We start from the raw sequence: 20955 nt of genomic DNA on the forward strand, positions 1-20955 counted from the left end.
TTAAGCCCTTTGCTTCTTGTCCTATCCTCAGAGGTTAACGAGAACAATTTTTCACCCTCCTCCTTGTAACAACCTTTTACGTACTTCAAAACTCTTATCAAGTCCCACCCTCAGTCCTCTCTTTTCCAAACTAAACAACCCCAGTTTTTTCAATCTTTCCTTTATAGGTCTTGTTTTCTAGACTTTTAATCACGTTTGTTGCTCTGGACTTTCTCCAATTTGTCCACATCTTTCCTGAAATGTGGCGCCCAGAACTGGACTCATGTAAAAGCATTGGCGTCCTGCAGTGCCAAATGGAACAGATCAGAATTGCAACGGAGTTTTCGCTTCATTAACTGTTAACTCTGTGAGATCCCCTTCCCCAGCCCTAACATATGCTGGCTGCCCACAGCCCAGTGTGGCCATAGGGGCATCCCAGCCATTCCCCCCCTTATCCCAAAAAGAATCATGCATCAGGGTCTCGGGGGACTGGTGCAGGAGATATTCTAATGGTTCCTACACCACTCAAGGTTTTCACTAGGTGGGGCAGGAATCCTCAGAGAGCCAAGTTTACTGCCTAAAGAGCTGCTTTTTGCTGCCAGAGCAGCTCAGAGCCATCAGAGTCAGGTCCAGGATATAAGCCCTAGACTACTGCTGGCAGAGCGGTGCTGGGGCAGGTGTCGCTACTAAAGAATTTGGTCAGAGATCCTTTCCTCTGTTATTTTGCCCATTGAGTTTCTCATCTGTAAAAACACCCTGGATGGATATGAAGAGAGTTGCCCACAATGAGGTTTAATGTGCACAACACCAGACCCCTTTCACTGAGGCCAGAACACGAACTCAGAAGGTTTTGCAAGGTCCTTTCTCATCTCCCTGTGATTCAGCCTTGCTCACAAGTCTGCTTATTTTGTTTACAGCTGTAGATATTTTAGTACAGGATGGAGGGTTTCATTTGTGAGGACATAACATGAAGTAAGGAATGTGCAGATGCTGCCTGGGTTATGGCAATCATAGCATTCTCTGCCCTTTACTACTGGGCTTTGAAAAGGGCAAATCTGTTTAAATGTAAAGATAAATCAATCAAAAAGATTTTGTCCCTAATTCCAGGTGCACTCACAAGAGTCTTGGTATCAAGATTCACCTTCCCAGGCTCTAAAGTGCAGTAGAATATACACATACAAGTAGAGAATGAATGCAAGGAGTATCTGATATGCCATCCTCAGTGCCTGGATGAGGCCTGTCAGTGCTGGAATGGATACTGAGTCTCTCAGTAGCTCTGATAATCTAGAGATGGACAAAGAAATAGCTAAGAAATAACATGTATCATTGTGGACCCACAATCCTTCTCCGAATGATCTGGCATGAAGGCCACTTTGCTCTAACCTGCAAAATCACTACAGATTGAGACTGAGCAGTGACTGTCCCAAGATGGCTCCTCTCTTACGCAGACACATGCTGGTTCGCGGTGTATGTTGAGTCTTTGCTTTCGCCTTTTCTCCAGCCTCCATTACAATTTTGATCCAATGCCCCTGGGCCTTTTGGTACAAAACTATAATTTTTCCTTTGTCCGGAGCTCGTGTCTTGCCTCTGCCCATATTAACTCCTACAAAAAGTGAATGGAAGCAGTCAACAGCTGCAGCCAAGCAGAGGGACAGATGTTTCTGGTCCTCACAGGCTGAGTACAGAGGGTCACTTTGGCTGCCGCTATCTACCATAAATGTGTTTTCTCCTTTCAGTCTACAAGCTGGTCTTAAGGCCCAGCAAAGTGATCTTCTGACAGCTGTTTGGAGTCCTGTGCAGAATGTGTTAGTGGTCTTAGCCCAGATCCAAATAGACAGGTGTCCACATCCCATAAAACCACTGCTAAAGTTGGCACCATGTAAGTCTTAGCAAGGAGGCCAAGAACTGAACGGGCATAAAGACCAAATGGTCCTCAGCAGTGCATGTTGCTCCAGAACAGAGTTGAGGCACATGAGCAGGATGGGGTGGATGGCAGTATTCCATATATCTATCAAATGAACAATCAGGAAAAGTGAATTATTTGTGTATGAAACAGAAAGCACTGGAATCCATTTTATGTGACTAAATAATTAGGATGACCAGAGGAAAAGCATCAAGCAGAAATATAGGGACCTCCAGGCATTGGCGCACATTCAACTTGGGGTTCAAATCCAGTGGCAGGCAGGCTTAACTAACAAGGGCACAGATCCAGATACTTTGTCACCTGCTCAAAACAGTGCAAATCATAAGATTAAGGAAGATTTGGCATGCTCGGTAGCTAACATAGCGAAGGACATTTTCTGGAAAATCTTGCTTGGGAAGAATTTCTGAATGTACGTGTAAGGCAAAGGAGAAAAAAACCCCAAACTATGAGTCAATATAAAAGTGAAGCAATATTTTACAAATGTCCTTCTTTTATTCTTCACTCCTAGTTCACCAGCTTCAATCCCACCCAGATTGTTAGTTACGGAAAGCTGTTACTTGTTGCTGACTTGGGTAGCTAATGTGAAATGAATTTGGCCACAGTTCAGCTCCTGCTGGACAGATGTCTTCAGCACAAAAGCCACTACCACCAACAGTATCAGTTGTAATTGGGAGCCTGAGCAGCAGAGCCTAAGGACCGAATGGGCCATAAATTGAAACAACCTCTCGTAGTTGGAAGTTGTACCTGCCGTTCCTTAGTGCGGTGCATTGACAAGCCAATATGGGAGAACCTCCAGCAGCTCCCCCGTCCTGTGGATAGTGGGGTTTGATCTTCATGGCTATCAAACTAGCGCCTGTAGGAGCACTCAACTCACAGGAAACCATTTTTGTTTACAAAAAAACTCTACATAAAAAAAGTGGAGGCCACGAAACATCTGCCACTGAATAATCATCGGGCACAAAATAAGTGCAGAGGGACTAGGAAGAAACCTCCAAACATTTCCAACTGTGACCTAAATGAAGCCTGTAAACTGCTCCTAGCTTCTAGGTTTAGGTTGTGACTTGTACTGGATTTATCAGTTGGTTTCAAAAGCTCAAAGGACATTTTGAAAACACACACCCACTCACTCTCCCAAAGCTTAGGACCAAGAACTCCCTTTCTAAACACAGACCATTAAACATTACTAAGCAGCCAGATGTGAAATGGCAGAACATAGGTGGGTTGCCAGCTTCCACCCTCCCGCCCCTACCCCCCTAAAATGTAGGTGGGGAAACAGAACCCTTTCCTAATTCAATCACTGAAGGGAAATACAAACAAATGTTGCCTTTAAATATTTTTAAACTTGTTTGGACCTAATGAGCTGCTTGATGATAATGAGTCCACATCCCCATCCCAGCTGGTAATTGTTATCTGGACTTTATCATCTCATTACAATCCAAGTTGAGTCTGTGTGATTGGCCTGTTGCTGCTTTCACCATACCATAATTTATTGCCTAGGCCTGCTACAAGCTGGAGATCTTAGACCACAGAGGGGTCCAGCCTGCCTTTTACTAGCCCACTGGGAACTGACCTGCTATTGTTTTGCTTTTAAAAAAGAAACTGGTGCATCTAATGTGCTTTTAAAGGGGATCAGATGCACTTGGCAAACTGTTGCTACTGCTGCAACTTCCACAGCAGTTTATTTGCCTGTGAGACTCTTTTAGTCTTCCCAGAACTCCAAGGTAAGTTACATAATGCTGCTTTTCCTCCTCTTCCCCTCCCCCCCCTCCCCCAGCTAGACCCTAATACAAGATTAAATTATTGCAGCAGCTTTTCCCTGATAGGAGGAGCTTATCATAAAAGGGACTGACTTTCTCAGAAGTCCCTTACTGTTTTAAGCTTGACCTTAGTGGAGTGTCAGCTTCTCTCCCAGCCAAGTCCTGTTTGCTGTTTACTTCTGTGATCATTTCTGCCTGGGGGAAATGAGCTGATTTCCTAGGCAGGACAGGGCAAGGACTCTGAAGGGAAACAACATGTTCAAGGCCAGATTCTGTGCTGTGTTTTCAGAGAGATGCCATGCAGAGCCCTCAGCACAGAGAGACGGGGCACAAAGATCGCTTTATGCTACCCAGGTTCTGGATGGTTTCAGGGGCAAAATGCCCCTGCTGCATGGTACAGGAGCTCCAGGGTCTGCCATGCTAAGGATCCTTGCATCGTTCTTCAGTCCCTCTCCTTGAAGCTGGGTGACCCAGAACTCCTGGGCACAAGCAGATGTGAGAGCCTGATTTTCAGAAGTGTTGAGCACTCGCTGCTCTAATCAAATTTCATAAGAGATGTGCAGAGCACCAGGAGCTGAAAAATCAAGCCCCACTGATTCTTCTCTCCTGTGTAACTTCTTGGGCCTGATTCCTGTTCCCGCTATGGTTTCTTTATGCAACCCTACACAGTCATGGAGTAGGAGGGGGAATGGCTAGAGTATTTTGTGCCCCGGCAATTCTAGGCTGCAGAGCAACCCCTGGGCTGCTCTAATTTACACTGACGCTCATGCTGGCCCCTGAAGCAGCCTAAATTCTCAAGGCACTTCCCTCTTATGTCTGGATTTCATCTCTGCTGTGTCTCCTGAGAGGCACCGAACCGAATAGGTCCCCTCGATTTCCATAGATATAGCAGCATAAGAAAGTAGAGAATCAAGCCCCGAGTGTTGGATTCCACGTCTAATTTCTGTGCTCCGGAGGAAGTAGAAACTGGGTAGCTGTGCATGGTAGTGAAGATTTACTTTCTTTTTCATGGTGGTAAAGAGCAAACAATGTTGAAAAGGCCAAGTGCTGTTGACCGGCTTCTGTTTGCCCTTAATATTCCTCATCCTAGAGCATGAGCAAAACAAGCATCTGCGCCTACAAAAACAATCCGCACTGTTGATGCGGGGGAGCGATACACAAGATGGGTGGCCTGCGAACTAACCTAGCATCCGTCGCTGCAAACGGAGGCATGTTTGCTCTCTCCTTCCTGTCTCCGTCTGTTCTTTTTTTAATATTTTACAGAGGGCCCTTATTTATTAGGCCCTAGTCCTGCTGACACTTGAACAACATGACAGATGTGAATAGGCCTGTTGAGTGTGTGGGTTGGGGGTTGGGGGTTTTTTGCATCACTTTGCAATTCCACTGTTTCACAGACGCACCCTGCACAGTGGGGGTGGTTCCACTCTGCTCCAAATAAAATCTGCGGGCACATTGTGTAAGGGCAAACTCACTCCCTTCTTGGGGCCAGGATTTATTAACAAGGTGACTAATAATAACCCTATGAATTCCAATCTTAGCTATTATTAGGATTCCTCTTGTGGGACCTCTTGGACCCCGACTTTTGTTCCCCCTGCCCATCTCTCTATGTCCAGAAGCAACGGATGAGTTATATCTGCCACGGTGCATCAGAAAGAATCACTTCTGATGTCATACGGGATGGGCCACTATAGCCCTGCCATCTTGTGCCAAGACCCAAGCCTGTTCCCAGTGAAGTTCACATTAAAACTCCCATTGACTTCCTGTGATTTAGCTTAGGTCCCTCTATTTCCGTGGTTCTCAAACTTTTGTACTGGTGACCCCTTTCACATAGCAAGCCTCTGAGTGCGACCCCCGCCGCCATCAATTAAAAACACTTTAAAATATATTTACCACCATTGCAAATGCTGGAGGCAAAGCAGGGTTTGGGATGGAGGCTGACAGCTCGCGACCCCCCCATGTAATAACCTCGTGACCCCCTGAGGGGTCCCGACCCCCAGTTTGAGAACCCCTGCTCGATTTGCATTCTGCTGCTTTGATATACATTTAGGCTGAGATTTTTCAAAGCAGCCTAGAGGATTTACATGCGCTGCTGACAGTTGTGCCACTAAATCACCCGGACAGTGTTGAAAAGCTCAGCCTCTATTGCCATTTTGTTTGTTTGTTTGTTTTTGTTTTCTTCTTCTTCTTCCTGTTATGCCATGAGTATTTTTTGTGGTATCCCAGGTTGACGCTGTTTGCTGCTAAATTTCAACTGCCCCTTTAGCTGTGTACTGGACACACTAAATCTCAAATCCTGATCTCCAGAGAATGCCAATAAAATCAGAGAATTGATTTTTTTCCAGTGAACAGCTTTTACATTTACCTGTTTCACTCCACTACCCACAAAGAGGATGGCAGGGTCTGTCTGAATTGGTTAGTTTGCTCTGCTGAGTTACAGTACATAGAAGCTCTGATTACTGTGACATAAGCGGCATACGATCCGCAGATGTTGCTGGTTTTCCTGGAGAATATTTTCTTTAAACCACATCTGTAAAAATGCTTCTCATAAAGCATGAAGTCACTCTTTTTTTCAGTCACTGGAACACATCATATATCCCAAACTGAACTGCTATGATAACATGTTCTAAATTTAAACCTGAAACGCCAGCGCTACACAAAGAGGATTTTACTACTCTGTTCGGAACTTCCCAATCTGCCAGTTTCCATTCTGGAAGCCATCATAGAAACAGAAGACCACGGGGCTGAAAAAGGAACTGCAGGAAGTAGAGTATTTAAAATTAATATTTGTGGGGTTTTGGAGATTATGCCCCTTCCACCTGTTGCACAAAAGTGGAGAAGGGTCACTGTCCCCATTTCCACTGGGTTGTTTTGTTTTTCAAGGCTAGTTTGTAATGTGGGCTGTAGACTTTCACCACCAACCCTGGGGTTTCAGAATTGTACAGATGGGCAAATTGAGGCACAGAGTAGTTAAGGCAAAATGTCAAACTTGCCTCAATTGTGAGGTTCCCTCTTTGAGACACCTGGTTTTGTGGATATGCTGAGCACCCATATCTTCAACTGAAATCAGTGGGCGAGGCGGGTGCTCAGCAACTGTGACAATCAGGGCCTGGGTGTCTCAGGCTGGGCCCACCAAAATGGAGGCTGCTAAAATTAAGGGGCACTCTTAAAAATATTGGTGGCAGTATCTTGCCCACAAAGCAAAGCAGAGGCAGGAACAGAACCCACTTCTCCTGACCTTCGCGTCCAACTTCCATTACTGAGCCATGAGGTACATGTAACTTACAAACACCCAGCCTTGGATACTGTCCGAGAAATACGTGTACCTAGGCTAGTTTTTGTTTTACCCATCACATTACCATTTTAGGGCCAGAACCTCTAACTGGATCTTCCTGGTGTCCAGAGACTTTCAGCCACATTGAGCCCGACTGACGTAGCCCTGTCCAGCTATGGGTACGTCTACACTACGGGATTATTCCGAATTTACATAAACCGGTTTTGTAAAACAGATTGTATAAACTCGAGTGTGCGCGGCCACACTAAACACATTAAATCGGTGGTGTGCGTCCACGGTCCGAGGCTAGCGTCGATTTCTGGAGCATTGCACTGTGGGTAGCTATTCCGTAGCTATCCCATAGTTCCCGCAGCCTCCCCCCCGCTTTGAATTTCCGGGTTGAGATCCCAGTGCCTGATGCGGCAAAAATCATTGTCGCGGGTGGTTCTGGGTAAATGTCGTCAGTCACTCCTTCCGCTGGGAAAGCAACGGCAGACAAGCATTTCATGCCTTTTTTTCCCTGGATTGCCCTGGAAGATGCCATAGCATGGCAATCATGGAGCCTGTTTCGCCTTTTGTGACTGTCACCGTATGTGTACTAGATGCCGCTCACAGAGGCGATTCAGCAGTGGCACACAGCTGCATGCTTTTGCTTTTGCATGATAGCAGCGATGGTTATCAGCCATATTGTACCCTCTACCATACCATAAATTGGTAATAAGATGGGCATGGCTACCAGTCCTTTTGCACTGTTCCATTTGCTGCTGTCATAAGTGCCCCTGGCTGCTCTTAGCCAGGGGCGCAAAAGCCAAAATTGGGAATGACTCCCTGAGTCAATCCCTCCTTTTTGGTATCTAAAAATAGAATCAGTCCTGCCTAGAATATGGGCAAGTGTACTAGAGAACCACTATCAGAGGGGTAGCCGTGTTAGTCTGGTTCTGTAGAAGCAGCAAAGAATCCTGTGGCACCTTATAGGTGCCACAGGATTCTTTGCTGCTTCTAGAGAACCACTGTATCAGAGAACCAGAGAGCACAGCTGCTCTGTGTCAGATCCTGCATAGATTATGAGCTGTATGCTATTCACAGGGGGTGCTCCTGCAACAACCCCACCTGTTCATTCCATTCTTCCCCAGCCTTCCTGGGCTACCGTAGCATTGTCCCCCCACTTGTGTGATGAAGTAATAAAGAATGCAGGAATACTTGTTAGTGAGAAATGGGTATCAGTCTTATTGTACCATCAGTCACCCATGGCGGGGGGGGAGCAAGGATGTTGGTGTTGAGTGCTGCACCATCGCGTCTATCTGCAGCATTCAGTAAAGATAGGGTGACATGTAAAAGAGTCAAGACAGGATTGTTTTCCCTTTCACTTCTGGGGATGGGTGGGGGGGTGCGTAAATTGCCTAGCTATGCCCTGACCCACCGCGGACACTGTTTTTGACCCTAGAAGCATTTGGAGCTCAGCCAAGAATGCAAATGCTTTTCAGAGACTGCAGGAACTGTGGGATAGCTTGAGTCCTCCAGTCCATGAGCGTCCATTTGATTCTTTGGCTTTCCGTTACGCTTGCCACGCAGCAGTGCGCTGAGTCCCTGCTATGGCGTCTGTCTGGAGATATTTAAAAAATGATTTTGAATTTCGTCTTCTGTAATGGAGCGCTGATAGAACAGATTTGCCTGCCCTTACAGCGATCACGTCCGCATCGTCCATGCTGGAGCTCTTTTTTTATTTTGATTTCAGACTGCATCGCCACCCGTGCTGATCGGAGCTCCACGCTGGGCAAACAGGAAATATTCAAAAGTTCGCGGGGCTTTTCCTGTCTACCTGACCACTGCATCCGAGTTCAGATTGCGGTCCAGAGCGGTCACTGGTGCACTGTGGGATAGCTCCCGGAGGCCAATGCCGTCGATCAGCGTCCACACTAACCCTAATCCGATATGTTAATACCGATACTAGCGTTACTCCTCTCGTTAGGGAGGAGTACAGAAACCGGTTTAAAGAGCCATTAAAATCGATATAAGGTGCCTCCTAGTGTGGACGGTTGTGGCGTTAAATCGGTTTTACGCTCCTAAAACCGGTTTAAACGCCTAGTGTAGACCAGGCTTTAAGTGCTGCAAAATGCCTCATTGCAGACAAGCCTTGAGCAAATCTCTAGGTTGCAGCTGTGCCTGTCTGCAGGTTGCTTTGCTTGAAGCCTTTTGCTGAAGGAAAAATTAAAATCTGGACTTCAACAAATATTCCCCTACAACAGTCCCTGCTTTCAAGTAGTTCTCTAGTGCAGCGGGAGGGGTTGCATGGGCTTATGGCTGGCATTGACAGGGATGATAATTACCTATTGTGTGGACTGCATTATACCCAGTAATGGAAGTTCTTCCCACTTAAAGGCTTGCCGAATTGTTCCCATGAGATCACTGCTTGGAATAACTGTCCCTTTTCTCAAATACAGCTCAGTGCTCATCTAACGTGCAGGGGCAAATTCTCTCCTCAGTGCTGCCTGTACTGACCCAGCAAAGTCAATAGCTTTTCCGGCGCATAAGAGAGCACAATTTGTCCTTTGAATGTGATGGTCATTCTGAACTGTAAGGTGACCAGTGGTGGTCTCCAGAGCACACAGAAAAGAGGAAAGAATGGCCTCAGATTGCACAAACCCGGGAGGAGGAACCTTAAGGCCCTGATTCTCCACTAAGCCTGAGCACAAGGATGCTTCAGAGAAGTGTTTGTGCTCCCTGATCCTTGGTCACATGGCTCCCGCTGACATTAGAGCAGCGGAGGGGCTGTTCTAACTGCCACTGGCATAAGGGCCCTATGCCAGCAGTGGACTGGGCATAGAGGGGTTGCACTTCACCATGTCTGCTCCCACCCCTCCCAGAATGCCCCAAACCCACTCCCTTACAGGGGGGAGGGGGATGTGAGCAGCTGGTGTAGAAGGTGGCTGTGTTGCCTCTGCCAGCTTCCCCCCCCTCCCAGTGACCAGTTCCCCTCCCAAGCAAAATTCTCTACCAGCTTTGTACTGTGCCTTGGTTAACCAGAGACGCCCACCCTGAGACTTCGACACATTATTAGTTGTAGTGCGAAAGCCCCCGGGAGCCCCAGTCCTGGATCAGGGTGCCGTTGTGCTAGGCGTTATGCTGGCCCCTGCTCCAGACTGCTTACAGTCTAAGGATAAGACAACAGATGGCAGGTGCTTTGAGAAAGCCCGCTCCTAGAATCTGCGCTCCAGGCGGCTGGATGTGCTGTCTCCCAATAGATAATGGCATTTGTTGTATTTCATGTGTGGGGAAATTGTTCCCCGCCCTCCATCTTCTTATCTTGGACTGAAACAATCGCACGAAGAGTGACAGAAATGTCTGCCTCTCCCTTTTAGCAGACCTCATGTTTTTGAAGATGAACTTCAACGCCTCCTTCTAATTGCTTACATGCCGACACTTGAAAATCAGCTTGTCCAAAACACAGCCCCTCCCTGCCCCAGCTTCAGTCACTCACCTTTGCTTTCATCAGCGCTTCAGGATTGGGTCCTTAGCAGTAACTTCCAATAGCAGTGGGTCTGGCACCCACTGGCTCGGGGGCGGAGGAGGGCGGGTGAGGCTGCTCCGTCCCTGTATGCCACGGGTATAAGAAAAAGTACATTTGAAAGGGAACCATGTAAAAAGCTACCAGCTGGTTTCTCTGACTGGTAAACTCCAGATGGTTCAGCCCAGATATAAATGGGCTCTTTATGGGCTATTATTTAACCCTTTGGCTTCTGACTCAGCTGAATCCTTAGCATTAAAGAGGACTGTGGAACGTTCTTTGAAGTCTTCCTGCTGGTACATGGGCCCTTCTATAAGGAGATACCAGAAACACTGGGCAGTGCTAGAAGTAGACTTCACTTAGACATGGGCTAATGGTGTAACGTTAGGATCCAGACTTGGTTAGAGGTGTAATCAAGCTGAAATCTCACGAGGTGTTAAGGGCAGAAATGTCATGTTCTCACGGGCTTTTTGGTGTATTTTCCCCTTTCAGTTTAGATCCTACCCAGGTCTAAAACTGTAGTGGTGGATTCAGCCCTGGTGATTCAAATCTGCTGAGATTGTAAAGGGTTTGGCTGTGATATTCCTGTTATGATACGTTGGCTAACCCTGGCTATGAATCTTATACCTTAAGCAGCAGTGGAGTAGGAAATGTTTTCCCCCTCTCGGTGTAGGGGAAATCCCTTGCAGCTTTTGCCTGTTCGTTGATTTGTTGCTGCTATTAGTCATGCTTACAGTGGATATTGCTTCCACTACCACTTAATAAATGATTATTTCTATTACCACAGCACCGAGAGGCCCCAGCCTAGCTGGTGCTGTATGTGCCCATCACAGAGTTCATGTCCCAAAGCTTGCAATCGAACTAGACAAAACTTGGGCGAAAGGAGAGAGCATTATTATTATCATCCCATTTTACAGATGAGGCGCTGAAGCCCAGAGAGATTCTGAAGGTCTCACACTCCCCTGGTGTGTCAGCACCAGGCATCGAGCCCAGATCTGCTTAGTCCCAGTTCAGTACCGTGATCCCAAGAGCATCCTTCCCCGCTGAGGAATTATCCATAACTAATCAATTGTCTCTTTAAATGACCCTGCTTGAATTTTCCAATGATAAAAAACCAAGAGTGGTGTCTGCCAAGTAGGGTTAAAAAGCATGAGGAATCTCTCACCCCTACAGCAAGCCCCAGGCATTGAGTAAAGTCACCACAACTCTTGCTTGTCCCTGGTCCTTCATTCTGTGACTTTCTATTCCAGTTTAAAAGGCTCACATTGAAAGCTGCCAGCCGCTCTTCTGGTGCGAAGGAGAATTTTATGTTGGTGATGTTCTATGGTGCTGCTTATTTTTGCATTAGCTAATGCTTTGAAGACTCCTTCGAGCTTCAGAGTTCAGTTCTGTCAGGGCTGGAAACGGCTGCTTGCAATTATTGCACTGATTTTAACAGGAGCCAGTTCCTTGTCACAGCCCTAGATCTGCTTGGAAGCAAGATGTGAAAAATGAAGAGCTTTGCAGCTGTATGCTTTGGATGCAGGGAGCTCATGCAAAGGGATGTCAGGAGCACTAAATTGTGAAGTCAAATTTAGCCATGTACTATTTGTCCTTTGCAGTCACCTAGTTCTAATTGATGTCAGATTCCATTTCATCAGCGGGCTGAGCTGTGAAAGCCATTGCATGAGGAGTGAATGCAGACTGCTGGACGCAGGTACCTTTTCTGGATAGGACTGTTTTATAGCCATTAGCCTGCAATTATCATTTCCTCTCAATTGCGATTTTCTTGCATTATATAGGTCAAGGGTGGCCAACCTGTGGCTCCAGAGCCGCATGTGGCTTTTCAGAGGTTAATACGCGGCTCCTTGTATAAGTGCCGACTCCGAGGCTGGAGCTACAGACGCCAACTTTCCAATGTGCTCTAGGGTGCCTACTGCTCAACCCCCTGCTCTGCCCCAGGTCCTGCCACCTCTCCACCCCTCCCCCCCGAGCCTGCCATGCCCTCGCTCCTCCCCACCAGAGCCTCCTGCACATTGCAAAACAACTGATTGCGAGGGTGGGGAGGCATGGGGGGGGGCTGCTGGTGGGCAGGAGGCACTGGGAGGCTGGAGGTGGGTAGCGGATGGGGGGCTGCTGACATATTACTGTGGCTCTTTGGCAATGTACACTGGTAAATTCTGGCTCCTTCTAAGGCAGACTGTTCGGTGCTGTTGCTTGTGAGGGGGAACTGGACAGTGTAATACATATTTCAGTCCTCTAGGAATCACTCCGCCATGATGTTTGGAAGGACACTTAACTGCACCTTGTCAAAACCCTTTTCAGTTTCTTGTGCGGGCAGTTTACGCTGCATGTTTTATGTGAGTAACTAAACCCACTGTGATTCTTGACAACAGTCATTCACGTTCCTGAAACCCATATGCTAAGAGGATGACAGTGAGGAAAGGAGGGGGAGGGGGAAGAGAGAGAGTATACATTGAAAACCCACAGTCCTTTATCTGCTTTTCAAATGTGACTGCAGTTGTCACTGTCAGTCATGACTCTCTTAGTTCTTTGTCCATGCACAATTTTACCTTTATAAAAGGAAGCAACAGTTCAGTTGTTTTCAATAAACTCCTTCCGTGGATAGTGCGTTACGCAGCAGGAGACTTCTCCCCCCTTCTCGCATACTCGTGGCACTTTTCTTTAGCCACTGTAAGCTCATGGTAGAGCCTATGTACAGTAAATCCGTGCTAAACCAGCTACTGATTACAGGCCTGCCTGTTTATAGCCACAACCATGGCAGTTCTTCCCTTTGCTCCCTCAGCTATAGGTCGAGTTTAATGTCATGTACACTTTGAGCACTTCCAAACTGACTTGGAATATCTCCTTAGCAGGGACATATTACTGCAGTTCTGGTTACTTCAGGATTGCTTTTGAAAATTGTGTTTCACCTGGGCTACTGGAATAAAAGCCGTGGCCAGGTTAGAGCAGGGGAGGGCACTAGAGGTGACTGAAAGGTAAATGTCAGTGTGGGAATAACCAAAATATTGCTTTTAAAAATCTGTGGGGACTCGCTTCTCAAACACTTGCTTGTAATGGACTGGTAAAGGCAGCAGGACTCTCCGTTCCCAATAAAAGCTCACATCTAAGTACAGGAGCTATTTTGATAAAGCCTCTTTCTTCTCTCCTTCACCATTTCTCCTACCCTCTTTCTTTTTCCTTTTGAGGTTGAAGAATGTTTGAACTTAAAAGGGACAACACCATGCTCTCATCTGTCCAAATTTCAAAATCACCCTGTGGCAGAACCTTTCCCCCAATCAGCCCTACAAACATAGTCTATATAAAATCCAAACTGCTACCTTTTCTAGGATTTGGCTTTATTAGCAGAGAAAACAACAAAATAGCAAAAAAGTTAACTCAAGTCTTCTCCTGAAGCTTGGCTGCTCCTATAGATCCTCCTTCAGGACTAGTCAGCCCACACCCTAGATCCTCTGTCCTCAGAGTGACTCTTAGGTCAGCTGCCCTGGCTAATCAACAGCACCCTTTCCCAACAGGGACAGTATTTGCTTACTCAAGCAAATACTAACAGCCTGTTCCAGCTCCAATAGCTGAGTCTTTCTTCAAAACTTGTTAACATATCTAGACTGGAAGGAGATAGAGTAGATAGGATAAAGAGGACCTGGTAAGGCTGAGTCAGAGCTCTTTTGAAAAATCAAAAATAAATAAATGCAACTACTGAGCTTGCAACGATAACTATATCTCACTCAGAATCTGCTTCTGATAATAGGGATCATTCATTTACCACTGAAGGAATGTATAGATCATTGAGGCTAAGTTTATTTAAAAATTACCCCACCAACAGAGAGTGGTTAATGATAAAAACATTCCCAGACACCTTTCTGTCAAAAGGTCTGGGAGATTTGTATAGGGTTTCTTGCTAAATTTCTAAGAAACTGAACAGTACCGGTAATTACTAATTATTTTAAATTGTCTCATAAGTGCATTTAGCTCTTACTGTACGTACACATAACTAAAACTTTAATAGAGTTTTTATAGCCTTTCAAATGAATACCAAGAGACTGAACACATTTACCATGGTTTAGCAATTCTGTAATAAATGCATGTCTGATTCTGTAGTTAAAACTTGGTAGTCTGTTTTTAATAATTGATTGGTATTCAATTAGCAGACTTAATAAATATAAATTAAATACCCATTGGAAGTATCTAATTTAAATTCCAGGTTTTTTTAATAACTGGGCAAATTTTAGTCCAGGGGAATTAACATTTCCGTGTACATGCAGATATTTTACAAAGCAAAATATACTGCGAGCAATATCAGATGAACTGTTCAAGTCTTGAGTCTCATACAGTTTGGGCAAGCAATTGCATGTCTAATTAGTGCATACATTGAAATTGTGAACATGCATGTGCAAATATACCTAATTAGCAGTTTGCACTCACCATTACAAGCATTCATGCACAAACATGAAAGATAGGAACATAAATTCCATGTATGAAAATCAGGTTCTCATCATTAATCTCAGCAACATCTTTTCCTCTGCTTCATGAGGACTTTAATTGTAAGGCTGAATTTTCCCACTAGAAGTCATGGGTAGAAGTAGTTAATATATGTATGTAGTGGACTTATAAAAATGCACCCTTTGTGTTTCAGGGCACATGTATGAAATGTTATAACTACAGCAATAAGGGGCAGATCCAGAGCGGGAGTAAATTCACAACAGCGGAGGATTTGGCCAAAAATATTGTAAAACAGATCAGCTGTTGACCGTATCTTAAAGATCAAGCTCAGGCTGTGCCAGACCAAGGGTGGGAAGAAAATGCAAGAGTTGAGAACGTTCTGCTGAAAATGCCCATTCACCAGCTTGTGTCGGTTCTCTTGAGTGCCACGGTGGAGCTCAGCCGTCTTGCTGAAACACGATGAGGCAGGCAGTCTCTTGGGTAGCTGGGACCCATGCTACTCTTTGTAGATCAATATATTCATAGATTCCACGGCCAGAAGCTACCATTGTGATCATCTCATCTGACCTTCTGTACAGCACGGACCATAGAACCTCCCCCAAAGTAATTCCTAGAGCATATATTTTAGAAAAACATCCAAATATAATTTAAGAATTGTCAGTGATGGAGAATCCACCGTGACACTTGGTAAATTTTTCCAATGGTTAATTGCTCCCACGGTTAAAAACTTTATTTTCAGGAATGAGACTATTTTGAATTGATGTCAGGAGCAAATGGGAACCCACTGCAGTTTGTGGAGCAATACTTTCTAGGCTAATACTGCCAAGCAAGCGGACTGCTGCATTTTACACCAGCTACAGCTTCTGAGGGGACTTCAGTAGACAACAAAGACTGAGAGTACATCTTAGCCCTCCCTCTTAGTTCTTCTGTGCTCCTTGTTGTTTGGGGGCATGGATCCCCACATGTGTGGAATGGACGCAGTGCTGGGAGCTAGGAAGGCTTGGTTTCTGGTCCTGGCTCTGCTCATGACTCTCTCTTTGATTTTGGACGAAGTCACTTTGCTTCTCTTCCCCAGTCTCTCCATGTGTAAAATGGAAGTATGATACAATACATGGGTGTTGTGAGGATTAGCTAACGTTTACACAGGGCTTTGAACAGATGAAACACTGTCTCAGTAATCATAGGCGCTGACTCCGTGGGTGCTCTGGGGCTGGAGCACCCACAGGGAAAAATTAGTGGGTGCTCTGCACCCACCAGCAGCCAAGCTCCCCTCCCCCTCCTATCCCACCTCCTCCTCCTCCCCTGAGTGCGCCGCATCCCCGCTCCTCCACCTACTTCCCAGCACTTCCTGCCCTGTTTGGCAGCATTAGCATGCTCCAGGAGGGAGGTGAGGAGCAGGAACATGGCGCGCCCAGGGAAGGAGGCGGGGAAGAGATGGGGCCGGGGCCGAGACTTGGGGAAGGAGTCGGAATAGGGGCAGGGAGGGGGCGGAGTTGGGGCAGAGACGTTGGAGAAGGGGTGGGAATGGGGGCAGGGAAGGGGTGGGGCCTCATGGAAGGGGTGGAGTGGGGGTGGGGCTGGAGCACAGTGGGGGTCGAGCACCCACAGAAAAGAGGGGAAGTCGGCGCCTATGTCAGGAACTACTCATTTTTGTCCATCTCGGAGTACCCAGTAGATATTTAGCTACTTATTTAGCTTTCTTTACTGAGAAAGTAGAATTCTAAGAACAGACCTCTTCAAAATATCCTCAAGATGCTCCTAAACCCAGAATTTATACAGGTTTTTATTCTACTCCAAGCTGAAAATCTCCACGCCTCTTGTAACTCGCTTCGTGGGCCAGAGAGTCTATCTGGAGGAAATATCATGAGGAAGGGTGTGTCCGTGATGCTATTATCCCAAGATGCGTTTGTGTAAATATTCTGCAGTTAGGCTTTGGTGGTCTTGATTGTAGAGTATAGGTGAGTTCCATGCTTAAAATAGCTGTAAAACCAATTTACCCAAGACCAATCATCTGTTGCTATAACACCAAAAGGGGAAAATTAGTAGTGGCTGGCCCCTACAGGAAGGGAGGAGTAGTCAGTGTGGGAAGCAATGTAGAGAATCCCTCCATATTAAAGAATGGCCGAAACCAGAACTCCAGCTGTGAAAGCTCTCCGATTCTGAAGAAGCCGGACTCCATCACAACAAGGGTTTGATCCAAAATTTCAATTCTAGATCTAATTTCCCAAATTTCTTTCGTAAAAAGGGATTAAAAGTTTTATAACGGGTTGCAAGGGGCTAACTCTCTCATCTATAATGTGTGTTCATATAGAGAGAAAGGCAAGGGGTGGGTGGGGTAATATCTTTTACTGGACCAGCTTCTGTTGGTGAAAGAGAGAAGCTTTGGAGCTTACACAGGCATTCTGACTTTTCAGTTATTTCACTGACACCGAGCGTTCCCTGCTGCACGTTTGTGAGCCAGCAAATTCCCTGCTCACCTGGTGAGTTTCTCGCTAGGTCTCTCCTAGCTTTAGCACTATAAACCCAAATGCCTTGCTCCAACCCCCCCACCCCCACCCCACACACTCCCAGGAGCGATGTGTTTCTGATTTGATTCTGAGACTGAGATGACATAATGGGACTGGACAGCATTCAAGGACTTCCACTGTTAAATTTACTGTATGAAGCTAACAGCATAATCTGTGCCTTGAGCACAGTTACAAAAGCTTTCCCCACCCCCCAGTCCTGGAATATGAGCAATACTAGTTCTTAAACAGAAGCATTCTGGAAGCCTGCAATATACGGCAGGTACTGTAGAACCTCATCAGGGCCGGTCATTATATGGAAAAATATCATTTTCAAGATCAGACATGATGTGGAGGCTTTTTATTAATTAAACAGAAGGGAGGCTTGGAGCCAGCTTGATTTGGGGTGTAATTGTTTAACTTTTCCATGAATCATTATTACGTTTTCCTACTTAGCAGGCATTAAATATTATTTTAACCCCACCTACCTCCTTCCACCCTCCCCCCTCCCTGTTTTTTTTTCCCCAGGCTTCTTTTGTTTAGTATTATTTAACTTTATCTAGTTATTGGATGGCTGCCCTAGGGGCCTTAGAGAAATCTTGGCTGTTTTAGTCCTAGCCAGATAAAAATGCTGGTGCCATCCTGAATCAACAGATAGTAGGGACATTAATGGAGGGGGGGGGGGCTTTAGTCCAGAGTAAAGTGAGGAATTCCCTTTGTTCTTTTTCTTTATGGGTGGGTGGGTTTTTTAGTGTAAGTATTTTTCTAAAGAAAACAGTGCCCATGGCTAAAATAGAAATGAGACAATAGCTCCAGATTGCAAGGGCAGCTTATTTGCAAAGTTATTTCTTTTCTTTGGGGAAAAATAAAGACAGTGTGGACCGATAAGATTATTTTTATAGTGCCACAAAACCAACAATGGACAAGCTTCCCTATTATTACTTTCAATATCACAAAGGTGGTTCCATCAGGCTGAATGAACAGACAGGGACAGATGATGGAGGGGCCTTGCACGGGGCTGGTATCTGCTGCCAGCACCTTGACATGGCAGGCGAGTTGTATAAACACCATCTGTCTGAGTGAAGACTCCAAGCCTAGGAACTAATTGGCTTTTTTTTTTTTTTTAAATCAGTGAAGTTTCATTGTGTAACAGTCCCCTTTATTCTTGATTCCCAATGACAAATCAGACTCTTAATCAACAACCAAGCTTCATGGAGGGGGTGTGTGGATGTGGTTTACCCTCGGAATAGATCCAGCAGGGACAGTAACAATACAAGCTTCACCCAGACTGCCCCACCACCACCAAGCCTTCTGTAGCACAGGATGTATCTTGCCCAGCCAGGCAAAAAAATACAAGCCATTTAGCAGAGGTCTCTCCTGTTTCTGTCGCAAGGGTTGTGTCTACTTGCTGACAGCAGAGACAATGGGAAGGGAGGAGCCTCATACAGTCCCAGCTGAGAACCCACCAGTGGCAGAGGGGTAAGCTCTGGGGCTAGGTGCCTGCCACGATAGGTGGGCACTGGGCAGTGCCCTGCCCTGCCCTGTGGCAGAGGGTGGCTGACAGTGGGAGGAAGAAGAGTCTGGACTGCAGAGGAGTGTGGTTGTGGCTCTGGAGAGATCAGAGCAGTCTGCACTTGTGGGGGGAGGCATGTGCCTTAGCATAGCGTCCTGAGCTGTAGCCTGTCTAGCCTGGCCCTGACCAACACCAGTGTACCCCTTCCCGCCCTGCAGGGACCACCCCTAGAGGGTTATTTAACCCTTGTCTCTCTGAGAAAACTGTCAACCTCTGGAACACTCCACTCGTGGGTTAGGAACTATGGGCAGGGAACTAAGCTGAGACGACTCAGCCCCTTTCACATAGGCGCTGGATCTCTGCTGGTGGTCAGACCTTCTGCTGTTTCATTCCCCCCTCCCCTCCTAGTTCAGTTCCTATTACATCATAAAATAATCTGCTGAAGGCTAAAAGCAGGCAGCATTTCCCCTGAGAGTCCATGGGGAAGGGGCTAACCTCCATGGGAAAGACTGGAAACTGGTGCTGAAATGTCCCATTTGGATTCACAAAGTGGTTTTGATTTTGCAACCTCTGGCTTAATAAAGAATAAAGGAAACAAGCCCTTGCAATGCCAACCCTCCTTTTGCTTTTCTTCTGGGCCCCTCTCTCTCACACACACATATGCTGGAACAGAGAATGGATGCAATCTCAGGGCAGAATTTTCAGTTAAATTAATCATGGCAACTCCTCCTTCCACACATAGAAACATTTGCTTTGAATGAAAAGCCCCAGGCACAGGGGGTTTCATATTTTCACAAGCTGTGGGAACCTAAGCCCATTTCAGTGTTAATTTCATGCTCCTGGGACAATTTTTCCTCTTTGCAGGGGGGGAAATCTCACCAAACACAAAAAACCCCAACCTCTCCTTTTCCCTCTGAAAAGTGACATGTCAGTTATTCTGTTGCACAAAGCCTGGAAGGCAGAGTTATTTCAAATCAGTATTAACAGACACATTAGATGAAGTTGAGTAAGTCTGGGTTGAATAGGGACAGTCTGATTCCATGACCTGTTGTGAGCTTGAAGTGAAAACAAGATAAAGACCAATTGCTTCCTAATCCCATTGTGCTATCATATCCCAAGGCAACAGAGCTTTAAGGGAGCAGACATTCGGTTCAGCTAAGGCACCAGAGGCCAGTGCTCACCTGAACAGCCGCATAAAGCGAGTTGATCTTGATTTGAAAGGTTCCTGTGACTCTCCTTGTGGTGTTTTGGTCATGTGTAGTCACACCCCACTCACTTACATCAGTGCAGGTTCATTGAACTTTCATCATGAGCCTGACAAAGAAATATTAGGGAAATTGTGCCTCCTGCATGCTGCTGAACAGCATGAGTGGGAGATGCTAGGGAAGGGGGGAGCTGATTGGTGGGGCCTGCCAGCGGGCAGGAGGCCCTGGGGAAGGAGGAGGAGCTTGATTGGCAGGGCCCTTCTGGCCTTAAAGTCGATGAGAACTGTACAAGGCCATGGTGAATCATGGCCACTGACAGTAAGACGAGGCCTCGTGTAGCTCATTGCAGTGGGGACTCAGAAGTGAATCTAGCTGATGGGAGAATGGATCACTGGTTCCCCGGTCCCCAGTGGTTAAACAAACTTGATTTGCATTCCAGCTGTGGGGAGCACGAGCTGGTGTTCATGAATACATCAAACCTCTGGCTCAGTTTAAGTGGGTGTGAGCTTTGAGTATTTCACATAACCAGAATGCAGCCCCAAGAACAACACATGGGACTGGTGCACTCCTGAGCTCTTGTGTGTCTCTCGGAAATGAATGCTTAAGGGTCACTTCTGACCTGATTTTCAGCCATTTCCCTCAGCTCTTAACTCAGTGGCCCTGTTTAATGAATTCTCGTCTGAGAGACTTCAGCTGAAGAACTAGTGGGCCAAGAGTGACATCTGATGGGCAAAGGGAGTAAATGACAATTCCTTTATCTCTGCCTGAAATGTACGTTCTCTATATGCCTCCTTTTTCGTGAGCAATTCCCCAAGTTTTGGAGTGACTAGCTGCCTACTTCTCTTTTCCATGTCCAT

The 20955-nt window shown here is 46.2% G+C and overlaps 1 long non-coding RNA gene across 1 annotated transcript; it reads left to right on the plus strand.

Annotated features, from left to right (window-relative positions):
* The first annotated feature begins 3467 nt into the window (after window positions 1-3467).
* LOC120369908 lies at window positions 3468-15731 on the plus strand. The gene is made up of 3 exons (XR_005583492.1): window positions 3468-3624; window positions 12038-12132; window positions 15616-15731. It is a non-coding gene; the product is annotated as an uncharacterized LOC120369908 (long non-coding RNA).
* The last annotated feature ends 5224 nt before the right edge of the window (window positions 15732-20955 follow it).

Source organism: Mauremys reevesii, linkage group 8 (genome assembly GCF_016161935.1).
Source record: "Mauremys reevesii isolate NIE-2019 linkage group 8, ASM1616193v1, whole genome shotgun sequence".
Lineage (NCBI taxonomy): Eukaryota > Metazoa > Chordata > Testudines > Geoemydidae > Mauremys > Mauremys reevesii.